Genomic DNA, 6,034 nt, shown 5'->3' with positions numbered 1-6,034 from the left:
AATTCATTTATTATTTTATTTACAAAAACGCATAAAAACCTTTCTTTGATTTGTTTCACCCGCTTTGGGGGATTGAACAAGGCAATGTTGCGTATATTTATTTTTGGCTAAAACCTGCCCTGACCTTTAATTATCTTTCAACCGCAAAACTGGTTAAAAATTTACTTTACATTTACAAGATAATGAATTCTTAATCGTTTGTTATTCAGATTTTTTGCCTTTAGCGACGCAACTCAAAGAGAACTAAATTACTGACCAGAGGATAGCTTCTAACAACTGAAAATGCATTGTCGTTCATATTACTGAAAGCCTTAAATTTTTGGTTCCGAAGTTTTATACCCTACAAGTTGTAGTTAGAACGCACTGAGAAAAACTCTCACTACTGACCATAGTTAATAGAGCGAATGGTTATGAAGCCTGGCAAAGGTCTTTGTTATATTTTTTTGTTAGATATTTTGGTGGTTGACCCTGCACAAAACCTGGTTAAATACAAAAGGTGGTTATGTGTGCTCATACAAGCAACCAAAGAAGAATTGCGATTATGTAATTCTTGCATAGTCAATCAGCATAAAAAGAAGATGTGCAGGGTCAAGGACCTTCCAACATAAATCTTAGCCTGTTTGCTTGCTTCTTTGATGTTTATCGGGCTTATAACCATTTCCCTCTTTTAACTATGGTACTGACATCATGTTTGAAAACTTTTTTCTCGAAACATTTCAATTTTTCATTATGGGCAAATGCTCACTGAAAAGGTCTTGACGAACCATTTCCTGTGCATGCGGATATTGACGGAAATATCGACGGAAATTACTTACGTTTGTTTGTATTTCAACATTAAAACAGCTATGAAAAGAGAGTGACCGAGAAGAAATAAACAACAGATGCTTCATGGCGTTTGGTTTCTCCGTCTCTCTCTTCCTTCTTTTTTTCCTCCTTTGCAACGAACTTATAAGATACAAACAAAAGTAACACTGAGTAACATATTGCAGATAATAATGTTTATTATATATTTTCTAACCCTGCTCTCAATACAACACTCATCTCTCTTTAGAAGTCACATCAATTTGTTTACTTAAGAATCATAAAATGGTGTCCTGGAAGCCTCAAAGATCACCAAAAGAACAACTTAGCTTTACGGGAATCGAATCATTTTCAGACGAAACCGGAATCGAGCAATTTAAGTTTTTAGCGGACAAAAATCTTGCACCAGAATAATGTTCAGTATATTAAAACTCTTTTTGAATGTTCTAAAAGCTAAAGATATAAATAGTTACCTAAAATAACACCAAAAGCAATTTCCCATAGGAACTCGAGAAAATAAATTTTAAAGTTTAGAGAAGTCGTGCCAACACAGATAAAATTTCATTGTCGGTGTCATGTCACCAGTACTTTCAAGAGTTTCATATGAACTTCAAAATTTGTTTTCGACATTTGGTGTTGTTAGAAATGGTCTCGTTTTAGAAGATATCTAAAACAGTTGCACAGAAGTTCTTAATACGATGCAAATAATCTTGGTACAAACTTTTTGTCCACTCGTTACTCGAACTTCTAGTGGATTCCTTTTTAATCGCTTTCCCCTAACTGACGACTACAGAGAATGAGAAACCAACCTTAGCTACACCGGTATACTTCAAGTATCTTGCACTATTGTCAACCCTCAGACTTACACGCAGGGGGGAGGAGTGGATGCCTGTCCCTCCCCCGGACGTAGAAACTTGTAATTATCTGTCCCCAGGGTTGTACAGAGGCAGGGGTATCTGGTTGTCTGTCCCCGCCGGAAATTTTCCTCAGAATCAGTTTGAAAAGGGGATAACCCTGTGAAGTTAAAACTTTGAGTAGCTGTTGATTTATCTCTCGTCAAAAGTTCATTCGTAAATTTAATTTTGGCATTCAAGTCAAGCCAAATCTAGTCCATTTGAAAGAATTACTTGCTTCTTTAGTTTTCTTGAGTAGAATTTAAAAACCCTAGTGTCTTCACTTTTATTTTAGGCCAGTTTTCCATCAATGAACCTCATTTTATGGCTCTTTGAGAAAACGGTAAAATCAAAAATGTCGGATCTAGTGTAGCGTACTAAATGACGTCATGGAAAATGTGGCATCCTGCAAAGCAACTCGAGGATTATCTGATATAGGCAAAACATTTCAGATTTGTATTACTTCAGCGAAAAACAAAAAGGTTCCATCCAGGCCTCCATCCATACCGTGGTCCTTGACGGTACCACAGTTGAGGTATGACTTTTAGTGTAAGACCTGGAGTTAACTTCCATTTCCTTTTTTCTTTTTTCGCAAAAATGTAAAAACGCTTATCAGCTATACTTTAATCATCAATTGCAAATCCTTGGTTTGCACGTGACGTCATTATTTTCTAAAGTCTAAACCTAAAGAGCCACCAAAGTTTTTATCCTTACCAGGCATAAGAGGGGGTAAATTTATATCTGTTTATAACTTTTCAGCTCAGTAGCTTACTTCGTCTGGAAACCAGCGCATTTTGAATTTCAGAGTTATGGCGGTGCGTGACATAATGCTACGAACACGTTTGTCGAAAAATATATACTTATCTCGTGATTTTTAGCCTAGTCAGAAGTTAAAATGTTACGAAAAGTGCTTATGTAAATGCTTGTTTGTTCAGTACTGATAATCAGTCGCCTAGATAGACAAAGTAAGTTCCAGATGTTAACACTATTTTCCGGCCGCCATGTTGGTGTCCCACGGAGATACACCAACATGGCGGCTCCATAATGGGCTCTGTAAATTTGTGCAAAATAGTTCGACGAATATCTGAAGTTTAGGAAAACGCACAGACTTAAAACTTGGAGAAGTGTCTTCTTTACCAATTTCCTATAACATCACAGTTTCCTAACTTTATCCACTAAATGGTTCTCGAATTATTTTTTTTATTGCGTGACAGTGCAACCCAAGGATAGTATGTTTTAGACACACTGTTCTTGTAATGGGATCCTGTAGCTCAGTTTTTGAGCTCTCACGGCTCTCCTGTTGGCTAATTGCTGTAATTTTTTGTTCTTTTTATAGGGATTCTACATTTATCAGAACTTGGCCAAAACCTCGAAAATCTGGTCGATGAGATAAAAACGAGGTAAAAAAACAAAAAATTGGGGATTTGAGCAAGACACATAAAAAGCTGGGATTTCGTTACGAGAGAAATGAAATCAAACAGTATAACACTTTTGCAGCAAAAATATTGCCAACCGAGCTCGAAGATCACAGTCCTTGTGAGGCAAATTGATTTAGAGCGGACATTGTTTGCTTTTTTTTCACTTTGCTCTTGTTACAATTTTTTGTTCTCCTTGTTTTGCTATAGATAAAACTCTAAATTTTGTTCACTGGGATAGCTTTGGGTTGTTAATTGTACTGAATAACTCGTTATCTCAAGGGCGTCTTTCTTTAAAACCAATCGGTCATGAATTTGTTGCTAACGAAGGCTTCTAACCGTCACATTTTGAAAATCAGGCCTCTTAAGGATAAGTTTTCTTGCACATGTTTGTTCTATTGAAGAGCCCAGCAAAAAAAATCAAATATCAAATCACGGCCATATTTGACCAGTCACATGACCAGAAACCCTAAAACTTAAAAGGTGTCTCAATCTGAAAATTTAAATCAGTGTTGTCAATAGATTACGAACGTCCACGTGCTAAATGCTACATATGGGTTTCATTATCATAAAGGTTATGAGGTTATAAACACCCGTATTAACAGATTTTTTTACAGTAGCTTTCCTCTTTTACTTGTAAACAGTAATGCGATACGTACGATTATAAAGAAGGCTAAGTTATTTCTGACTCATAAGAAAAATCGGAACCCTTCCTTTTTTCTCCCAAGTTTAAGGGATTTAAGAGGCCCTGCGCCTAAGAAACGACCGATGATTTCCGGCTAAAAAATAAAATCGGCCTATTTTTATCTCCCAAGTAGAGGTTACCGAATACTATTTAAAAATGTATTTCTTTTGTTTCAGTTTCGCTTTAAACCAAAAATATCGAGCCGCAAAGTTTTTCCGTCTGAAAGCAGCAAAATCAGGCCGAAAATAAGCCCCCGCAAAAAACTGTTTAGAAATTACTATCGCAACGCAAAATAATGAGAAAACTACACAGTGTTGAAGAAAAAGGTCTTTTAATGCAATATCATTCGATAAACATCAAAAAACTGCCGAAGTGATTAACAAATAAAGTTTCAAATATTGCATACTAAATTAGATGGAGCGTTGGAGCTGATTTTAAAATAATTATTTCTCAAAAGTTCAACGCTTTTGAAAGCAATCACAGTGATGAATGAGACATTGGAGGGATACAAATCACGTTTCTGGAAAAATGTTTTTCGGCCAAAGTATATTGACCTTGTACAAAGCGTTCAAAGTTACCGTTTTTACCGTTATCCTGCTACTTCGGCGAAACGCTTCTCTTTTGCCAATACGGCCGTGGATAGCGTGGTAAACGCCACTTTAAACCTTGCTAGGCATTCAGAGACTATCCTGAGTAGAAGGATGTAGAATTGAAAGAGAAAGGAAGATGAAAAATATGCAGAAAAAGAAAATAACTCGAAATTACCATCTACTAACGAAAGTTGAATCTGGAAAATGTCGTCGCGTGACAGCGGCCAATGACGTCATTTGTCACGTTAAGGTCGCAAGAGCGTGGGAAAACGAGTCTGCAATGCCCTTCGGGCGGTCAGCGGCTAGAGATCCAGTCGTGACCCATAACTCAGATCACGCTGCGGCCAAAACGGTGTGGCGGTTGGGGAAGTTTTTCTTTTTGAGTGACCATCATTTGTGAAAAATAACATAACATTGTTCCACTAAACGTTTTCTAGCCGGGAAAAATTGTTTTCCTATTTGTGCATTCGTTTGGATTCCACCGCTATTGATACAAATGACGTCAATGGCCGCTGTCACGCGACGACATTTTCCAGGTTCAACTTTCGTTAGCAGATGGTAATTTCGAGTTATTTTCTTTTTGTGTGTATTTTTCATCTTCCTTTCTCTTTTAATTCTACTTCCTTCTACTTAGGACGGTCTTTGAATGCCTAGCAAGGTTTAAAGTGGCGTTTACCACGCTATCCACGGCCGTATTGGCAAAAGAGAAGTGTTTCGCCGAAGTAGCAGGATAACGGTAAAAACGGTAACTTTGAACGCTTTGTACAAGGTCAATATACTTTGGCCGAAAAATGTTTTTTCTAGAAACGTGATTTGTATCCCTCCAATGTCTCATTCATCACTGTGATTGCTTTCAAAAGCGTTGAACTTTTGAGAAATAATTATTTTAAAATCAGCTCCAACGCTCCATCTAATTTAGTATGCAATATTTGAAACTTTATTTGTTAATCGCTTCGGCAGTTTTTTGATGTTTATCGAATGATATTGCATTAAAAGACCTTTTTCTTCAACACTGTGTAGTTTTCTCATTATTTTGCGTTGCGATAGTAATTTCTAAACAGTTTTTTGCGGGGGCTTATTTTCGGCCTGATTTTGCTGCTTTCAGACGGAAAAACTTCGCGGCTCGATATTTTTGGTTTAAAGCGAAACTGAAACAAAAGAAATACATTTTTAAATAGTATTCGGTAACCTCTACTTGAGAGATAAAAATAGGCCGATTTTATTTTTTAGCCGGAAATCATCGGTCGTTTCTTAGGCGCAGGGCCTCTTAAAATTCTAAAGCACGGTTTGGGACTGGCACTAATTACGCACGCGAAATCATATTTTTTTCAAAGCAAACTTTCCTTCATATAAAATTCACCTTTTAGCACTACAAAACGCTCCAAAATAGCTTTCCTCTAATTATCGCCTTCAGCAATCCCTTAGCAACTGTCCGAAATCTGTAGTTAAGAAAGACCCCCCTTAACCCTATTAAGACCTGGGGAGCATTTGAGTCCTACCACCAACTTTGAACGCTTTAACTTTACAAATTATGAAGCGGAATCAATTTGGTATGACCTGCCATTGGTCAATGACTTTGAATCAATTGACAGGCATGTTTTTCAAATTTTGAGTCTTCTATTAAAGAAACACTGTTACTTTCCTGCGGTG

Source organism: Orbicella franksi, chromosome 14 (assembly GCF_964199315.1).
Source record: "Orbicella franksi chromosome 14, jaOrbFran1.1, whole genome shotgun sequence".
Taxonomy (NCBI): Eukaryota; Metazoa; Cnidaria; class Anthozoa; order Scleractinia; family Merulinidae; genus Orbicella; species Orbicella franksi.
The sequence above is the reverse complement of the archived record's forward strand: the minus strand, read 5'-3'. Positions refer to the sequence as shown.